Raw genomic sequence first — 20,657 nt, 5'->3', positions numbered from 1 at the left:
TATGTCTATGTGTGTGTGTGTTTGTGTGTGTCCGTGTGTGTGTGCGTCTGTGTGTGTCTGTATGTGTGTGTGTGTGTGTCCGTCTGTGTGTGTGTCCGTGTGTGCGTCTGTGTGTGTGTATGTGTGTGTGTGTGTGTGTGTGTGTGTGTGTGTGCGCGCGCACTGCCTTCACACACAACTGGGCTGTCCCTGACCTCCTGGGCACATTGCGGCAACACTCCCCCCCTTCCTTCCCCCTCCCTCCCTCCCTCCCCTCACCCCGTCCCACCTCTTATCCTTCTGCTCTCATCTCCCTCCTCACTCTCCCTCTCCCTCCTTCCCACCCTCTCTCCCTCCCTCCCTCCCCCTCTCCTTCCCTCTCTCCCTATTCTCTCTCCCCCTCCCCTGTCTCCCCCTCCCCCCTCTCTCTCCCTCCCCCACCCCCTCCCCCTCCATCTCACCCTTCTCTCCCCCTCCTCTCCCCCTCCCCCTCCCCTCTCTCTCCCCCTCTCCGTCTCCCCCTCTTCTCCCCTATCTCCCTCTCTCTCCCCTCTTCCCCCCCTCCCCCCCCAGGGGACGGGCTGGGCTGAGGGATTGAGGAACAGGCTGCGTCCTGTGCAGACTCCCCCGGAGAGCCGAGCTCCGCGTGACCTCCCTGCCCACGAACGCTCTCAGTTCCGCCCTCTGGGGCGTGCGGGGAAGCCAGCCAGCAGGCGGATGCGCTTGGGGAAGAGCCGAATCCACCCTTCCTTATTTGGGAGCGGTTGCCCGGACAACCCCTCCCCTCCCCTCTCCTACTGGTGTCCGGAGCAGCAAGGTACAGGCGTCATGAAGGGTTCATTCATTGTGGGCACGGGCAGTAGGTGGTCTTCTGTTTTGCGCAGGTGGTCCGAAGGTTGCTCTACACTCCCGCTCATTGGCCGTCTCTGCCCCCCTTCTCCGTCTGTGCTCCTCTCCCCCTCTCTCTCTCCCCGTCTCTGCCTCTCCCATGTATGTGTGTGTGTGCGCCCGATTGTCCTTCTGAATCTGTGTCTGTCTTGTGCCTCTCTCCCCTCTCTGCCGTCTCTCCTCGGTCTGTGTGTGCGTCTCTCTCTCTCTCTCTCTCTCAGTGCGACTCTCTCCGTGCACCTCTCTCTCTCTCTCTCTGTCTGTGTGTGTCTCACTGTGTGCCTCTCTCTCTCTCTCTCTCTGTCTCTGCACCTCTCTCTGTGTGTCTCTCTCACTGTGTACGTCTCTCACTGTCCACGTCTCTCTCTCTCAGTGTGACTGTGCGCCTCTCTCTCTCTCTCTCTCTTTTTCTCTCTCTCTCTCTCTCTCTCTGTGTCTTACTGTGTGTCTCTCACTGTGTCCGTCTCTCTCTGTTTCCCTCTCTCTGTGTGACTCTCTCTCTCACTGTGTCTCTCTCTCGCCGTGCACGTCTCTCTCTCTCTCTCTCTCTCTCTCTCGCTGTGTCCGTCTCTCTGTATCTGCGTACGCGCCTCACTGTGTGTGTCTCTTCTCACTGCCCATATTTTTCTGCGTCTTTCTGTGTCCGTGGCTCACTGTCTCTCTCTCTCTCTCTCTCTCTCTCTCTGCGTCTCTCGTTTTGCATGTCTTTCTCTCTGTCTGTGTGTGCGCGTCTCACTCTCTCTCACTCTTGCTTTGCATGCATGTATCTATCTCTGCATCTCTCCCTCTCTCTGTATGTGTATCTCACTGTATGTGTCTCTCTCACACTTTGCATGTCTCTCTTTCACTTTGCGTCTCTCTCTCTCTCTCTCTCTCTCTCTCCCTCGCTCTCCCTGGTGGGAGGGATTGAATTGGTAAACCGAGAGATTAGAACCCTAGACTCTCGCACACAGCAAGGGAGCGGCTGACGAACACACGTGTGATTTTCTTTATTGAATGACTTTATTCGTTCTTCTCTGTCTGGGACAGTGACTGTTAACTCTTTCCTCTGTTGGTGTGTGCTTGTGAGTTGGGGCTAGTCTCAGAGCTCGTGCTTGTGTGTGAGAGCGCGGGCGAGCGAGGGGTACAGCGTGTTCCGTAGACATATCAACCAGTTTTTGTGTAACAGGATCTGGGTTATTCACAGTTTTAATTGCTGTGTTTGTACTTGGCTGCTGTGTGGATCTTGATTAACGCAAAGACCAACTGCCCTTCTGATTAGGGTTTCTTGTGTTAATCGTGGAGTTCGAGTCGCCCTTCCCGCGGCGCTCCCTCCTCGCCTCCCCTCCCACGACGCAGTATCCCTCCTCAATGTCCCTCCTCACCGCCCCTCCCCACAGCGCGGAGCTCCCTCACCGCCCCTCCCACAGCACGGAGCTCCCTCACCGCCCCCTCCCACAGCGCGGAGATCCCTCACCGCCCCTCCCACAGCGCGGAGATCCCTCACCGCCCCTCCCACAGCGCGGAGATCCCTCACCGCCCCTCCCACAGCGCAGAGCTCCCTCACCGCCCCTCCCACAGCGCAGAGCTCCCTCACCGCCCCTCCCACAGTGCGGAGATCCCTCACCGCCCCTCCCACAGTGCGGAGATCCCTCACCGCCCCTCCCACAGTGCGGAGATCCCTCACCGCCCCTCCCACAGCGCAGAGCTCCCTCACCGCCCCTCCCACAGCGCAGAGCTCCCTCACCGCCCCTCCCACAGTGCGGAGATCCCTCACCGCCCCTCCCACAGCGTGGAGATCCCTCACCGCCCCCTCCCACAGCAAGAAGCTCCCTCACCGCCCCCTCCCACAGCGCGGAGATCCCTCACCACCCCTCCCACAGTGTGGCGCCCGCACCCCCCATGCTGTGACACCAGAACTGGCGAGCAGCGAAGGGGCTGGCGAGGACAGCCTGCTGATGAACCCCGTGGGCGTGGGTGTGAGTCACCCGGGCTCCTGGCGTCTCACGTTGACACCAGACGTCGAGGGGAGTGTCTGTACAAGTTGTGCAGATTGCTACGCACTCCAGCCTGTGCTCTGCGGTCTGCTTGGGGGGGGTGGGGGGGGCGGTGGGGCTCTGTTCAGTAACGTGCTGAGGGTCAGCTTCCTGGTGTGTTGTAAGTACCCAGCCAGTGACGCAGGAGAGCGCTGTGTGTGTGGGGGCTGTGTGTCTGTGTGTGTTGTGTGGGGGGGTGTCTTTGTGTGTGGTGTGTGGAGAGAGAGAGAGAGAGAGAGAGAGAGATAGGGCTTCCGTGTGTGAGTGTGTGTGTGGGGGGGTGGGGGTAGGTGGTGTGGTGTGGAGAGGAGAGGGGGGGGGCTTGTGTGTGTGTGTGTGTGTGTGTGTGTGTGTGTGTGTGTGTGTGTGTGTGTGGGGGGGGAGGGTGGGGGTCTGTGTGTGTTGTGTGTGGAGAGAGAGAGAGAGGGCTTCCGTGTGTGTGAGTGTGTGAGTGTGTGAGTGTGTGTGTGTGTGTGTGTGTGTGTGTGTGTGTGTGGGGGAGTGTCTGTGTGTGTTGTGTGGAGAGGAAGAGAGAGAGGGCTTCTGTGTGTGTGTGAAGGGGGGGTTGTCTGTGTTGTGTGCAGAAAGAGACAGAGAGAGAGAGAGCTTTCGTGTGTGTGGGAGGGGGGTGTCTCTGTGTGTGTTGTGTGGGGGGAGAGGGAGAGAGAGAGCGAGAGGGCTTCCGTGCGTGTGCGTGTGTGTGTGTGTGTGTGTGTGTGTGAGAAACCTCCAAACTGCAAGCTCTCTCCCGCTGACGCTTTCCGAGACTCTCAAGTGCCAGCTGTCCGGACGCTCCTGGGGGCGGGGGTGGGGAGTCTCCCTGCCGTTCACCTCTCCCTCTTCCCTCCCCACCACCCCCCGCCGACTCACCCGAAGCCTGAAGCTCAGCTGCTCGACTGCACGCGGCGGCGCAGCTGAACCCATTCACTTCGAGCCAGGGAGGACAGCGGAAAGGTTTCGTCCCTCTTCCACTGCCCCCCCCCCCTCCCCCAGCCCCCTCCTCCCCGGCACCACCCATTCACTTGCCCTCCTGCCTCCTGGAACCGGGGGCTGTGTCCCGGCCCGTGTCCAGAGGATCCCGCAGTGGGACCTTGCCATTCCTGCCTCTCTGTTGGGGAGGGTGAAGGTGGTGGGTGTCCCGCCACCACTTCTCTCCCCCGCCCCCAGCTCGGGTATAGGGGCAACGTGCTCCCTTGCCGCCCCTCCTGCAACGCGGTGCTCCCTCCTCACCGTCCCTCCCGCAACGCGTCCCTCCCTCCTCACCGCCCCTCCCACAGCGCGGCGCTCCCTCCTCACCGCCCCTCCTGTGCCATCCAAGCAGTGTGTCCCCCAGGCTCCGTCCCAGCGCAGAGACCCGACCTGATTGCAAGAACATCTTTGACAAATTCCCTTCAGTCACCTTTAGCCTTTCACTCCCACCCAAAGGTGTAGGGGCAGTTTGAATGACCCTCCCTTCTGTCCCGGTGCTTGGATGGGGATGGGGGGGTGTGGTGGGGCTCAGGGGTAGGGAGGGAGCAGCATCCCTCGCGAGGGACAGGAGCGAGCCGCACTCGATACCCTGCGTTTTTTGTTCCCAGGGACTTGGATCCGTGAACCAGGCCGACACCGGAATGCTGTGAAGTCTTGGCGACGTGATCGGCTGACTGGGACGAGGTAAATCCCTTTCGGGTCGTTTGCCAACTCTGTATGCTAATCCGGTTAGCCAGAAATTCCAACAGTTCCCTGTCACCCTTGGCTGTCTTTTTCCTGCTCCCTGTAAACCCACCGGACCCCGCCTCCCGCTCCCTTTAAACCCACTGGGGACCCCGTCTCCCACTCCCTTTAAACCCACCGGGTCCCCGTTTCCCACTCCCTTTAAACCCACCAGGGCCCTGTTTCCCGCTCCCTTTAAACCTACCGGGACCCCATTTCCCGCTCCCTTTAACCCCACCAGGGACCCCGTTTCCCGCTCCCTTTAAACCTACCGGGGATCCGTTTCCCGTTCGCTTTACACCCATCGAGACCTCATCTCCTGCTCCCTTTAAACCCACCGGGGCCCCGTTTCCCACTCCCTGTAAACCCACCAGGGACCCCGTCTCCTGCTTCCTTTAACCCCACCAAGGACCCTGTTTCCAGCTCTCTTTAAAAAGGACCCCATTTCCTGCTCCTTTAAACCCATTGGGACTCTGTTTCCCCGCTCCCTTTAAACCTACTGGGGCCCCATTTCCCGCTCGCTTTACACCCACCGGGGACCCGTTTCCCGCTCCCTTTAAACCCACCGGGGACCCGTTTCCCGCTCCCTTTAAACCCACCGGGGACCCGTTTCCCGCTCACTTTACACCCACCGGGGACCCATTTCCCGCTCCCTTTAAACCCACCGGGGACCCATTTCCCGCTCGCTTTACACCCACCGGGGACCCGTTTCCCGCTCCCTTTAAACCCACCGGGGACCCGTTTCCCGCTCGCTTTACACCCACCGGGGACCCGTTTCCCGCTCGCTTTACACCCACCGGGGACCCGTTTCCCGCTCGCTTTACACCCACCGGGGCCCCATTTCCCGCTCCCTTTAAACCCACCGGGGCCCCATTTCCCGCTCGCTTTACACCCACCGGGGACCCGTTTCCCGCTCCCTTTAAACCCACCGGGGACCCGTTTCCCGCTCGCTTTACACCCACCGGGGACCCGTTTCCCGCTCGCTTTACACCCACCGGGGACCCGTTTCCCGCTCGCTTTACACCCACCGGGGCCCCATTTCCCGCTCCCTTTAAACCCACCGGGGCCCCATTTCCCGCTCGCTTTACACCCGCCGGGGACCCGTTTCCCGCTCGCTTTACACCCACCGGGGACCCGTTTCCCGCTCCCTTTAAACCCACCGGGGCCCCATTTCCCGCTCGCTTTACACCCACCGGGGCCCCGTTTCCCGCTCGCTTTACACCCACCGGGGACCCGTTTCCCGCTCGCTTTACACCCACCGGGGACCCGTTTCCCGCTCGCTTTACGCCCACCGGGGACCCGTTTCCCGCTCCCTTTACACCCACCTGGGTTTCCTTTCCCTCGCGCCCTTTCAACTCACTGGACCATGTATTACACCACCACGTAGTGTCTTTCCAAAAAAGCAGAAGTGTAGGCTGTCTGAGTATTAATAGAACTAACATGCGATGTCTTGGAAAATCCACACGTCTGGCACTGCTGAAGTCCCACGGATTTGGGAATTTTACTGCAATCCGTCTTCTTTCTGCAGGTGGGTAGGAAATCTTCCCCCCCCCGCTCCCAACAACAGAGATCTCAACGTGTCGGCAGTCCCACTCTCTCTCTGCCCTCCCAGAGCACGCTGCACCCAGGACTTCGATTACTCATCGCTTTGTGACCTCTCGATGTTTCTCTCCTTTGAGAAGAAGAAATCCCTGATTTGCGTCTGAGGTAAGTGTTGGCAGATGTCTGCAGCGGTGACCGGGATGTGCATTGGCTGATTGGACATAGCGTATAAAAGTAAGGATGTGTTGATGAGGCTCTTTTGGGGCACTGGTGAGACCTCACTTGGAATACTGCCTGCAGTTTTGGACCCCTTGTCTTCGAAAGGATGTACTGACATTGGAGAGGGTTCAGAGAAGATTTACAAAGATGATTCCCGGAATGAAAGGGCTGACACACGAGGAGCGATTGTCGGCTCTTGGACTGTACTCACTGGAGTACAGGAGAATGAGAGGGGACCTCATAGAAACATTTTGGACGTTGCAAGGACTGGACAGAGTAGATGTGGCCAAGCTGTTTCCCTTGGTGAGTGAGTCCAGGACTAGAGGGCACGGTCTTAGAATTAGAGGGTACTGGTTTAGAACAGAGGTGCGGAGAAATTTCTTTAGCCAGAGGGTCGTGGATTTATGGAATCCGTTGCCACGTACAGCTGTGGAGGCCCGATCATTGGGGGTGTTTAAGGTGGAGATAGACAGGTATCTAATTGGCATTGGTATTGGTTTATTATTGTCACTTGTACTGGGGTCCAGTGAAAAACTTGTCTTGCAAACCGATGGTACAGGTCAATTCATTACACAGTGCAGTCACATTGAGTTAGTACAGAGTGCATTGAGGTAGTACAGGTAAAAACAGTAACAGTACAGAGTAAAGTGTCAACAGTACAGGGTATCAAGGGATATGGGGAAAAGGCTGGGAATTGGGGCTAGATGGGAGAACAGTTTAGCTCACGGTGAGGTGGCGGAGCAGACTTGATGGGCCGAATAGCCTACTTCTACTCCTTTGCCTTGCGTGTCCTGCGTGACATGGAGCAAGGTTGGCGAGAGGGTGCCATGTTTTTAGAGTTTTGCATTTCCGCCGTTGCTTTTGCCCTGATACCTGTACCACCACCACCACCACCCCCCCCCCCCCCACCGCTCCCAGAATCACAGACGGCGGTGGCAGAAAAAATTTACCAAGATGTCGAGGTTGAGCGGGCTTTATTTGTTGGACTGTAGCAGAATGAGGCATGATTGCACGGAGATGTGCGAGATCACGAGGGTGAAGGCACACGGGTCTCTCTCCCAGGGTCGGGAAATCAAGAACTAGAGGGCATCGGTTTGAGAGGTGAGAGGTGGGGAGAGATTTAATCAGAACCAGAGGGTGGTCCGTGTATGGAAGGAGCTGCCAGAGGAAGTGGTTGAGGCAAGTACATTAACAACGTTTAAAAGCTCTTGGACACCCATGTAGTAGAATCGGTAAATTGGTTTATTATTGTCACATGTACTCAGGTACGGTGAAAAACTTGACTTGTCCATACCACATCGGTGCATCGAGGCAGTACAAGGGAAAAGCATTAACAGAATGCAGAATAGAGTGTCACAGTTACAGAGAAAGTGCAGTGCAGGCAGATGATAAGGTGCAAGGGCCACGATGAGGTAGATTGTGAGGTCAAGAGTCCATCTTATCGTTCAACAGTCTTATAACAGGGGGTAGAAGCATGGTGGTACGTGCTTTCAGACTTTTGTATCTTCTCCCCGATGGGGGGGGGGGGTGTAGAAGATATGATATCTTTCTTAGTCACATGTACATCAAAACACACAGTGAAATGCATCATTTTGCATAGAGTGTTCTGGGGGCAGCCCGCAAGCGTCACCACGCTTCCAGCGCCAACACAGCATGCTCACAACTTCCTAACCCGTGCGTCTTTTGGAATGTGGGAGGAAACTGGAGCACCCAGAGGAAACTCACGCAGACACGGGGGGAGAACGTACAAACTCCTTAGCGGCGGGAATTGAACCCGGGTCACTGGCACTGTGATAGCGTCACGCTAACTGCCACACTACCGTGCCTGCCCGACAGAGAACGTCCGGGGTGGGTGGGGATCTTTGATTATGCCGGCTGCTTTCCCGAGGCAGCGGGAAGTGTAGACGGAGTCTGCGGAGGGGAGGCTGGTTCCCGTGATGTCCGTGACTCTGCGGTTTCTTGCGGTCTTGGGCTAGAGCAGTTGCTGCATCGAGCCGTGAGAGGGAAGGTTTGGAGGGACGTGGGCCAAACTCGGGTGATTGGGACTGTCTAAGATGGACGTCTTGGACGGCATGGACCATTTGGGCTGAAGGGCCTGCTTCCGTGCTGTATGACTCTTGTGTCCCCATACCTTGTTATACTTTTTGTGCTTGGACATCTGTCCAACACCTCCTTCAGTGACATGACAGAGAATTCCCTAGGTTCCTCTCTGGGAAGGAATAGTCGTTGAGCCGAGTTTATTGTCACGTGCACAAGTATAGTGGGGGACAGGTACAATGAAGTTTTTTTTTGATTTTAACGTTTATTAACTAAAAGCTCTACAACAAAGGATGCCCAGTGTCAATACACTACAGCTAATACAGAAGAAAAGAAACAACTAAGCAACTACATAACTACAGCGAAATAATGAGAACTAATACCCGCGAAACGCACACGCAACACTACACCCGCTAACGCAACACGCAACACTTCAAAGAAGAATCGCACTTGTACCGTCCACGACACACGCGATCCCCTGAGGGGCGCACCGAGCGCCGAACTCAACCCAGGTGCCCGCGGAGACCGCGCGCTCCCTCTCTCAAGGACACCCGCGCGTGCACGTAAGCGCGGAAGGTGGGGCAGGCAGGCGGGTGGAACCGGCCGGAACCCTCGGCCGCCCGTCGCTGCGTCCCGTGGATGGCCGGCTTGGCCGGGCCCAGCAGAAGTCCCGCCAGGAGATTCCCCCGTGCGACCTGCCGCACCGGGTGACTGTAGATCAGCAGCGTCAGGCTGAACTTGAGCAGCTGCCTCTTCAGATACGCAAAGAGGGGCTGCGTGGAAAACCACCTTGCAGCAGCATCACGGATACATGAAAACACATGGAACGTAAATTAAACATAAGACTGAAGGAAATGACTGTGCAGAAACGAGACCTGAGTGTTAAACAACAGCGTTTATTAACAGGCTGAGCGCGAGGGAGCGGGGTGAAATCGCAGGGGTCGTGTAAACAGGCTGAGCACGAGGGAGCGGGGTGAAATCGCAGGGGTTGTGTAAACAGGCGGAGCGTGAGGGAGCGGGGCAAAATTGCGGGGTCGTGTTAACAGGCTGAGCACGAGGGAGCGGGGTGAAATTGCAGGGGTCGTGTAAACAGGCTGAACGTGAGGGAGCGGGGTGAAATTGCAGGGATCGTGTAAACAGGCAGAGTGTGAGGGAGCGGGGTGAAATTGTGGGGGTCATGTTAACAGGCTGAGAGTGAGGGAGCAGGGCGAAATTGCAGGGTCAGAGAGTCGTACAAAATGGAAACAGGCTATTCGGCCCAACTTGTCCATGCTGACAGATTTGCCTATCTGCACAAATCCCATTTCAAGTCTCCGCCGTCAGATTTCTGAACGGTCCAGGAACACTAACTTGTTATTCCTTTTTATTTGCACTATGGTAATTTTATTGTCCTGCACTGTACTGCCGCCACAAAACAAATTTCATGGCATTGAAGTTGATGATGATAAGTCTGATTCAGAAATGGAGATTATTGTCGTGTACGCAAGTACAGTGATGTACGCTACAATGAAAAGTTTGGTTGTAGCAGCATCACAGGTACGTAGGTGCAAACAGCTCACAGAATATAAAATACACATAAATTGTACCATACAGCGAGAAAAAACCTACAAAAACAAGATCCTAGTGCAAAAAAAAGATAAAATCAGAGACGAGTCCACGGCAGTGCAAGAGGTGGTCTGTAGTGTTCCGTTGCTGAGGCAGTGATTAGGGTTGTGCCGGTCGGGTCAAGAACCGAATGGTTGAAGGGAAGTCGCTGTTCCTGAACCTGGTAGTGTGGGGACTTCAGGCTTCTGTACCTCCTGCCCGACGGGAGCTGCGAGAAGACGGCATGGCCGGGAATCTTTGACGACGGACATTGCCTTCTTGAGGCAGCGCCTCCTGTAGACGCCGTCAGCGGTGGGGAGGGCTGTGCCCTTGAGGGACTGGGGCCTCGTCCACTGCTGTCTGTGAGAGTTTCCCCTTGTGTCGGAATTGCGGTCCCAGGCCGCGATCCGACCCGTCAGGGCTCTTTCTACCACCTCATCTCGGTCTGAAAGCTGCCGACGTAAGAGAGAATGGGGATGCCCCCCCGTTCGAGACACATCAGCCAAGGGGAACCGCCCTGTGTCCAATGTGCTTTCGCCCTGTCAACTCAGGTCAAGTCGAGTTTATTGCCTTGTGCACACGTATGGTGAGGTACAGGGACAGTGAGAAACTTACTTACAGCACAGGCGTGCAGTTACAGACAACACACAGAATATAAATTGTATGTAAATCGTACGTAAAATTATACCATATAATGATAAAAGATTAAGAGAGACTTCACCAGAAGGCAAGTGTTTTTTTTACACAGAGAGCGGTGGGTGCCTGAAATGTGCTGCCAGGGATGTGGGTGGAGGCTGATACAACAGCAATGTTTCAGAGGTACTCAGACAGGTGGGCAGTGGAGGGATACAGACCATGAGCAGAATGCCACTGCAAACCAGGGTTCGATCCTGGCTTCCGGCACTGTGTGTGTGTGTGTGTGTCTGTGTCTGTGTCTGTGTGTCTGCATGCATGTTTGTGTCTGTGTGTGCTTGAGTGTGTGTGTGCGTGTGTGTCTGCACGTGTGTGTGCTAGAGTGTGTGCGTCTGTGTGTCTGTGTGTGTGCATGTGTGTTTGTGTCTGCATGTGTATGTCTGTGTGTGTGTATCTGTGTGTGTGTGTCTGTGCATGTGTGTGTGCGTGTGTGTGTCTGCATGTGTGTATGCTTGAGTGTGTGTGTCTGTGCATGCATGTTTGTGTCTGTGTGTGCATGTGTGTGCACGTGTGTGTCTGCGTGTGTGCATGTGTGTTTGTGTGTCTGCATGTGTATATCTGTGTCTGCATGTGTATATCTGTGTCTGTGTGTGTGTATCTGTGTGTGTGTGCGTGTGCATGTGTGTGTGTATCTGTGTGTGTGTGTCTGTGCATGTGTGTGTGCGTGTGTGTGTCTGCATGTGTGTGTGCTTGAGTGTGTGTGTCTGTGTGCATGCATGTTTGTGTCTGTGTGTGTGCATGTGTGTGCACGTGTGTGTCTGCGTGTGTGCATGTGTGTTTGTGTGTCTGCATGTGTATATCTGTGTCTGCATGTGTATATCTGTGTCTGTGTGTGTGTATCTGTGTGTGTGTGCGTGTGCATGTGTGTGTGTATCTGTGTGTGTGTGCGCGTGTATGTCTGTGAGTGTGTGTGTGCGCGCGTGCATGTGTGTGTGTATCTGTGTGTGTGCACGTGTGTGTCTGTGAGTGTGTGTGTGTGCGCGTGCATGTGTGTGTGTATCTGTGTGTGTGTGCGCGTGTGTGTCTGTGAGTGTGTGTGTGCGCGCGTGCATGTGTGTGTGCGCGCGTGCATGTGTGTGTGTATCTGTGTGTGTGTGTCTGTGAGTGTGTGTGTGTGTGTGTGTGGAGTCTGCACGCTCTCCCTGTGACCCCGTGGGTTTCCCGCGGGTGTTCCAGTTCCCTCCCACGTTCCAACGGGGGGGTGGGGGGGAGGTGTGGGTGCGTTAATCGACCCCACCCTCAGTTTGTTTGGGTGAGGGGGAGTATCTGGGGGGGGGGGGGGGGGGGGTTGGGGAGTTGGGTGGAATGTGAGGCGCTCCGATTCCAGGGAGCCGGGTGGTGTGGCGTGCGTGCACCCTCTGCGTTCTGGCTCCCTCCAGCCGTTTGTCCTGCGCTCCCTGCCCTCTGCAGGACGATCCGGCTGGATCAGCACAGGGAGCGGTGCAGGAGCAGGTCCTTCGGCCCACCAAGCCTGTGCCAGACACGATGCCCATCTCATCGCACCTTTCTCCTCACAGTCCATGTCCCCGTCGAAATGCCCCTTTGAACGCCCTGATCTGCCTCAACGCACGCCCTCCAGTATTTGACGCGTCCACCCTGGGGAGAAAGGTGCCGACCCACCTGAAGCCAGAGACTCGATGGGCTGAACGGCCTCGTACTCCCAGCCCTCGGAGAAAACGCGCTCCCCGAGCTTCCGAAGACTGCCACCTGGTTTGACGCTGGCAACCCGCCCCCCCCCCCCCCCATTGCTAGGTCGGTAACCGAGTCGTGGGGTGCGCTCCGGTAACCTCCCACCCAGTGCTAAGGGTGCGTCGCCGGCTCACAGTCTTGTATGCCACCCCACCGCGTCTGGCTTGGTCGATACACTGGGGACAAAATAAGTCAGCGTCAGATCAGTGTAAACAGACGGTTGATTAGTCAGCACAGACCCAGTGGGCCGTAGGGCCTGTTTGTGTGTTTTGAACCTCTATGACATACAGGGTGCTGGGGATTCAGAATTAAGTTTATTATCGCTAGCTTATATGATGTGAAATGTGTTGTTTTGCGGCAGCAGTACAGTGCAAAGACGTAACGTCACTATAAATTACTAAACAGATAAATAGTGCAATTCTGGTTAGACCACACTTAGAGTACTGTGTCCAGTTCTGGTCGCCTCATTATAGAAAGGATGTGGAGGCGTTAGAAAGGGTGCAGAGGAGATTTACCAGGATGCTGCCTGGTTTAGAGAGTGTGCATTATGAGGAGAGACTAAGGGAGCTAGGGCTTTACTCTTTGGAGAGGAGGAGGATGAGAGGAGACATGATAGAGGTGTACAAAATATTAAGAGGAAGAGATAGAGTGGACAGCCAGCGCCTCTTTCCCAGGGCACCAATGCTCAATACAAGAGGGCATGACTTTAAAGTAATGGGTGGGAAGTTCAAGGGCAGATATCGGAGGGAGGTTTTTTACCCAGAGAGTGGTTGGGGCATGGAATGCGCTGCCTGGGGCGGTGATGGAGGCAGGTACATTGGTCAAGTTCAAGAGATTGTTAGATAAGCATATGGAGGAATTTAAAATAGAGGGATATGTGGGGGGAAGGGGTTATATAGTCTTAGGTGAGGTTTAAAGGCCGGCACAACATTGTGGGCCGAAGGGCCTGTATTGTGCTGTACTGTTCTATGGTTCTGTGATATAAAGGAATAACGAGGTAGTGTTCATGGGTTCACAGACCGTTCAGGAATGTGATGACAGAGGGGAAGAAGCTGTTCCTGAATCGTTGAGTGTGCGTCTTCAGGCTCCTGTACCTCCTCCCCGATGGTAGTAACGAGAAGAGGGCATGTCCCGGGTGGTGAGGGTCCTCAGTGACGGATGCCGTCTTCTTGAGGTGCTGACTCTTGAAGACGTCCTCGATGGCAGGGAGGGTTGTGCCCGTGATGGAGCTGGCTGAGTCTACAACCCTCTGCAGCCTCTTGTGATCCTGTGCATTGGAGCCTCCGTACCAGGCAGCGATGCAACCAGTAACTGTACATTTCTAGAAATTTGTCAGAATCTTTGGTGACATTGCAAATCCCCTCAAACTCCTAACCATGTAGAGCCGCTGGCGTGCCTTCTTTGTGATTGCATCAATGTGTTGGGCCCAGGACAGATCCTCTGAGATTGGTAAATTGGTTTATTATTGTCACATGTACTGAGGTAGAGTGAAAAACTTTGATTTGTATGCCGTCCGTACAGATCATTTCATCACATCAGTACATCGAGGCAGTACAAGGGAAAAGCAATAACAGAATGCAGAATAAAGTGTCACAGCGACAGAGAAAGTGCAGTGCAGGCAGACAATAAGGTGCAAGAGCCACGACGAGGTAGATTGTGAGGTCAAGGGTCCATCTTATTGTCCTAGGGGACAGTTCAATAGTCTTTCAATAGAAGCCGTCCTTGAGCCTGGTGGTACGTGCTTTCAGGCTTTTGTATCTTCCGCCCGACGGGAGGGGGGAGGACAAGAGAATGTGGGGATTGGGAGGGGCCTTTGGTTATAGAACGTAGAAAATAACAGCACAGTACAGGCCCTTCGGCCCACAATGTTGTGCCGACATTTTATCCTGCTCTAAGATCTATCTAACCCTTCCCTCCCACATAGCCCCCCATTTCTCTATCATTCATGTGTCTATCTAAGAGTCTCTTAGATGTCCCTAATGTATCTGCCCCCACAACCTCTGCCGGCAGTGCGTTCCACGCACCCACCACTCTCTGTGTAAAAAAATCTATCCCCCTTATACCTTCCTCCAATCACCTTAAAATTGTGCCCCCTCGTGTTAGCCGTTGTAGGCTGCGTTACTGAGGCAGCAGGAAGTGTAGACAAGAGGCCACCCTGCAATGTTGAGGTCAATTGGAGAGCGCGTCATTTGGCTTACATACGAGGAGCGTTTGTCGGCTCTTGGACTGTACTCTCTGGAGTACAGAAGAATGAGAGGGGAACATATTGAACGTTGCAAGGACTGGACAGAGTAGATGTGGCTAAGCTGTTTCCCTTGGTGGGTGAGTCCAGGACCAGAGGGCACAATCTTAGAATTAGAGGGTACCAATTGAGAACAGAGATGTGGGGAAATTTCTTTAGCCAGAGGATTGTGGATTTATGGAATCCGTTGTCACGTACAGCTGTGGAGGCCCGATCATTGGGGGTTTTCGATAGGTATCTAATTAGTCAGGGATATGGAGAAAAGGCCAGGAATTGGGGCTAGGTAGGAATATTAGTTTAGTTTAGCTCATGGAGCAGACTCGATGGGCCGAATGGCCTACTTCTGCTCCTTTGTCTTGTGACCTTGTGAGTGAACACACACACATGGGAGAGAGAAAGAGAGAGCAAATCTGTTAAGGTGTCACACCGATGACTCACCCTGAAGCATTAACTCTCCCTCTCCGCAGTTACTGTCTGACCCGCTGAGAAGAACCACTCCTCTCTGCTGTTCTCCTGGTCCCTGTGTCGTCTGCAGTACAGTTTAACTCCTTCAGTGCACGTTGTAATACCAGTCCTTTGGACAAGTTGGAGTTGGTTCAAGTTCACATTCAAGTGTACTGTCATGGGCATACCTCCCCAGGGAACAAACGTCATGAAAATGACTCTCTTGCAGCAGTAGCACTCTCTGTTATAAACATGACAAACATAGGTGTAAATGAACATCAATTATACATCAGGTACACACAAGAATAAACATAAGAACGTTGAGGGAAATGCTGTCCGAGGCAGCGTTGGGGTTTCTCAGGTGGGATCGAGAACCGGATGGCAGTGGGGGTGGGGGGGGCGCGGTGGGGTGAAGAACTTGTCGTTGAACCTTGAGGTGGGGGTCTTCAGGGCTCCTGTACCACCTGCCCAATGCGGGTGGGTCCCCCTGGTGATGAGGGGACGGAGGAGGGGGTCCCCCCGGTGATGGACGTCGCCTCGTGTACATGTCCCCCGACGGTGGGGAGATCTGTACCCAGGGGTTACAGGAAGGGTCTGTGTTGGGATTGCCCCACACCCAGTTAGAACGCTTCCCGCTGCATGCCGTGAATCCCGAGGTATAAAGAGAGACAGCAGACAGAACTCAGTGGACCAAGCACCTTCTGTGCTGAGCACCTCTCTGTCACCACAGATGCTGCTCGACCAGCTGATTTCTTTTGCCGGTATATTGCTTGCTCCTTGGGTTTTAATTCTGCACACCATCCATCTCCCCCCACGTCCATCTGACAGCCTCTTAAACCCCTCTATCGTATCTGCCTCCACCCCCACCCCTGGCAGCACATTCCAGGCACCCACTGCTCTCTGTGTAAAAAAACTTGCCCCGCACATCTCCTTTGAACTTTCCCCTCTCTCACCTTAAATGCACGCCCTCTAAGATAAGATATTTACTTGTCAGTCAGATGTACATCGAAACACGCAGTGAAATGCGTCTTCTTTTGCGTGGAGTGTTCTGGGGGCAGCCTGCAAGTGTCGCCACACCTCCGGCGCCAACATAGCACGCCCGCAACTTCCTAACCCGTACGTCTTTGGAATGTGGAGTACTGTGCTCAGTTCTGGTCACCTCACTACAGGAAGGATGTGGAAGCCATAGAGAGGGTGCAGAGGAGATTTACAAGGATGCTGCCTTGATGTCTTATGAAAACAGGTTGAGGGAACTCAGCCTTTTCTCCTTGGAGCGACGGAGGATGAGGGGGGACCTGATAGAGGTGTATAAGATGATGAGAGGGTTTGATCGGGTGGATAGTCAGACGCTTTTCCCCAGGGGTGAAATGGTGGCCACAAGAGGACACAAGTTTAAGGTGCTGGGGAGTAGGTACAGAGGAGATGTCAGGGGTAAGTTTTTTTACTCAGAGAGCAGTGAGTGCGGGGAATGGGCTGCCGGCAACGGTGGTGGAGGCGGATATGATAGAGTCTTTTAAGAGACTGTTGGATAGGTACTTGGAGCTGAGTAAAATAGAGGGCTATGGGTAAGCCTAGTAATTCCTAGGGTAGGGACATGTTCGGCACAGCTTTGTGGGCCGAAGGGCCCGGATGTGCTGTAGGTTTTCTATGTCCTACGTGGGAGGAAACCGGAGCACCCGGAGGAAACCCACTGGGAGAACGTACAAACTCCTTACAGACAGCGGCGGGAATTGAACCCGGGTTGCTGGCGCTGTAATAGCGTCACGCTGACCGCTGCACTGCCGTGACATTTCCCTCCTGGGGTAAAAGACTATTCTATATCTGCCTCTTTATAAACCTCTCCCCTCGGCCTCCGCCGCTCCAGAGAAAACAACCCAAGTCTGTCCGACCTCTCCCTATAGCTCACACCCTCTAATCCAGGCAGCCTCCTGGCGAACCTCTGCTGCACCCCCTCCAAAGCCTCCACATCCTTCCTGTAATGGGGTTGACCAGAACTGTGCACAAATACTCCTGACCAGAAGTTCGACACAGCTGCAATGGTGACTTCCCGGCTTCTATACTCAGCGCCCCGACCGATGAAGGCAAGCACGCTGTATGCCTTCTTTCCCGCCCTATCCATTTCCAGGGAGCTGATGGGGCCCAAGGTCCCTCTTGTGTGTCAAGGTGGAAGGTTTAATGTGTCCCTGGCTCTTGTTAGGCACCAGCCCTTGCCCTTGTCGAACTGTGGGATCCTGCTCTGAGACAGGAGGGTGTGCAATGGGTGTGGAGAGTTCTGGCGACGGGGGCCTCTGCCGCTACGGAGAAAACAACCCAAGTCTGTCCGACTCCCCAGGCTCCGTCGGAAGAGCAGGGAAGTCCGATTTGAAGTGTACGAGGTCACGCGGTCGGGTGAACAGGAAGGAGCCACTTCCTGCAGCAGAGAGGGCAGCGACCGGGAGACACATGCTGAAGTGAGAGCGCGGAGACAGGCCCTTTGGCCCACCCAGTCCGTGCCGACCCCCGACCACCCACTTACACCAATCCTATTTCATTCCCCCTGCCCTCCCACACACATTCCCACCAACTCTCCCTCCCTGACCCCCCGCCCCCCGCCCCAGATTCTACCCCACACCCACACCCACTGGGGGCCGATGATCCCACCGACCCCACACGTCGATTGGGACGTGGGAGGGAACCGGAGCACCCGTGGGAAACCCACGGGGTCACAGGGAGAGAGTGAGCTCACACGCACGCACGCACACACACACACACACACACACACACACACACGTAGAGGCAGACACACACTCAGAGACACACAGTCACAGAGACATGCGCACACACACGCACACACACACACACACACGTAGAGGCAGACACACACTCAGAGACACACAGTCACAGAGACATGCGCACACACACACGCACACACACTCACACAGAGACACACAGACACATGCACGCGCACACACACACACACACACACACACACACACACACACACACACACACACACACAGGCACACAGAGGCGGAGGTCGGGATTGAACCCAGGTCTCCGGAGCCGAGAGACAGCGGCTCTGCCCATGGCGCCAACTGTGCCTCTCATGCCTAAGTCTCGATGTCTGTAAGGGAGCAAGTGTCTTCACTCAGAGGATCTCACAGAGTCACACAGTACAGAAACAGGCCCTTCGGCCCAACTAGTCCCAGCCGACCAAGATTCCCATCTCAGCTGGTCCCATTTGCCCGTGTTTGGCCCCCATCCTGCTAAACCTTTCCCATCCCCGGACCCGTCCCAGTGCTGTAACTGTACCCCTCTCTCCCACTTCCTCTAGCAGCTCGTTCCACACACCCACCCCCCTCTGGGTGAAAAACCTGCCCCTTTAAACTTTTCCCCTCTCACCTTAAACCTGTGCCCTCTAGTTTTAGACTCCCCGACCCTGGGGGGGAAAGACGGTGACCGCCCACCTTATCTATGTCCTTCATGATGTTATAAACCTCCATCAGGTCACCCCTCAGCCTCCTCCGCTCCAGGGAAAACAGTAAATCGGTTTATTATTGTCACACGTCCCGAGGTACAGTGAACAACTTTGTTTTGCATGCTGTCCGTACAGATCAATTCATCACATGAGTGCATCGAGGGAAACTAATAACAGAACGCAGAATACAGTGTCACAGTTACAGAGAAAGTGCAGTGCAGGCAGACAATAAGGTGCAAGGGCCACGACAAGGTAGATTGTGAGGTCAAGAGTCCATCTCAACGTACCAGCCTTTCCTTATAACTCGAGTCCTCCAGTTCCGGGAATGTCCCGGTGAATCTTTAAGATGTAAGATATCTTTATTAGTCACATGTACATCGAAACACACAGTGAAATGCACCTTATTGTCTGCTTGCACTGCACTTTCTCTGTAGCTGTGACACTTTACTCTGTACTGTTATTGTTTTTACCTGTACTACCTCAATGCACTCTGTACTAACTCAATGGAACTGCACTGTGTAATGAATTGATCTGTACGAATGGTGTGCGAGACAAGTTTTTCACTGGACCTCGGTGTTCTGGGGGGGCAGACCGCAACTTCCTAACCCGTATGTCTTTCGAATATGGGAGGAAACCGGAGCACCCAGAGGAAACCCACGCAGACACGGGGAGAACGTACAAACTCCTTACAGACAGCAGCCGGAATTGAACCCGGGTCTCTGGCGCTGTAATAGCGTCACGCTAACCACTGCGCTACCGTGCCTGGTTCCTGGTTCCCTTATACGATGAGGTGAACCCTTGACCTCACAATCTACCTTGTTATGACTTTGCACCTTATTGTCTGCCTGCACTGCACTTTCTCTGTAGCTGTGACACTTTACTCTGTACTGTTATTGTTTTTACCTGCACTACCTCAGTGCACTCTGTGCTAACTCAATGTAACTGCACTGTGTAATGAATTGACCTGTACGATCGGTTTGCAAGACAAGTTTTTCACTGGACCTCGGTACAAGTGACAATAATAAACCCATTCCAGTTCCAATCTACAGGATTCCCATCCAAGCCGGTCCCATTTGCCTGCGTTTGGCCCATATCCCTCTAAACTCTTCCCATCCATGGACCTGTCCAAGTGTCGTTAATGTACCCGCCTCACCCACTCCCTCTGGCAGCTCGTTCCACGTACGGACCACCCTCTGGGTGAAAAAGTTGCCCCTCAGGTTCCTATTAAATCTCTCCCCTCTCACCCGAAACATTATCAACCCTCCCACCGCAGACATTCTCTCTTCTCCCCCCCTCCCATCGGGCAGAAGATACAAAAGCCTGAAAGCACGTACCACCAGGCTCAAGGACAGCTTCTACCCCGCTGTTATAAGACTATTGAATGTTAAGATGGACTCTTGACCTCACAATCTCTCGTCGTGGCCCTTGCACCTTATTGTCTGCCTGCACTGCACTTTCTCTGTAGTTTGACACTTCATTCTGCATTCTGTTATTGTTTTCCCTTGTACGACCTCGATGCACTGTGTAATGAATTTATTTGTATGAACAAGTTTTTCACTGGACCTCGGTACACGTGACAATAATAAACCAATTTATCACTATAGTGGGGTGACCAGAACTGCACATAGAACTCCCAAGTGTGGTCTAACCAGTGTTTTGTAAACCTGCAACGTCACGTCCCAACCCTTAGAAATGCAAGTGTGTCTTCCTCAGCAGCCTCTCCACCCGCGTAATCACTTGCAGGGAACTGTGGACTTGAACACCAAGGCCTCTCTACATCCTTCAGTGCCCCACTGTTTCCTGTGTATTCTGTCTTCTCCCCCCTCCCATCGGGCAGAAGATACAAAAGCCCGAAAGCACGTGCCACCAGGCTCAAGGACGGCTTCTCTCCCGCTGTCATAAGACTATTGAACGGTCCCCTAGTACGATAAGATGGATTCTTGACACTTTATTCTGCATTCTGTTATTGTTTTTACCCTGTACTACGTCAATGCGCTGTGTAATGATCTGTACTGACGGTTTGCAAGACAAGTTTTTCACTGGACCTCGATACGAGTGACAATAATAATCCAATACCAGCTGAATGACGTCCTTCCTATAGCTGGGCGACCAGAAATGTATGCAGTACTGTGAGCCTGGAACTTGCTCCTGAAAGGGGGACTGGAACCAGAACCTC

At 54.3% G+C, this 20,657-nt stretch overlaps 1 protein-coding gene across 17 annotated transcripts in view; it reads left to right on the top strand.

Moving 5' to 3' along the window:
• Positions 1 to 20,657, top strand: part of LOC127566545 (methyl-CpG-binding domain protein 1-like) — a 112,994-nt gene that overhangs the window by 41,083 nt on the left and 51,254 nt on the right. For 6 of the 17 annotated variants that reach the window (XM_052008957.1, XM_052008954.1, XM_052008958.1 and 3 more), the window contains 2 exons: positions 4,460 to 4,535; positions 6,103 to 6,281. The gene's annotated coding sequence lies outside the window, so the exon portion shown is untranslated. Of the gene's footprint in view, positions 1 to 466; positions 797 to 2,914; positions 3,004 to 3,403; positions 3,837 to 4,459; positions 4,536 to 6,102; positions 6,282 to 20,657 lie in introns of those variants that run through there. The other 11 variants (XM_052008950.1, XM_052008948.1, XM_052008951.1 and 8 more) reach the window with 6 other exon arrangements.

Source organism: Pristis pectinata, chromosome 43 (genome assembly GCF_009764475.1).
Source record: "Pristis pectinata isolate sPriPec2 chromosome 43, sPriPec2.1.pri, whole genome shotgun sequence".
Taxonomy (NCBI): domain Eukaryota; kingdom Metazoa; phylum Chordata; class Chondrichthyes; order Rhinopristiformes; family Pristidae; genus Pristis; species Pristis pectinata.
This window is presented reverse-complemented; position numbering and strand designations above follow the sequence as displayed.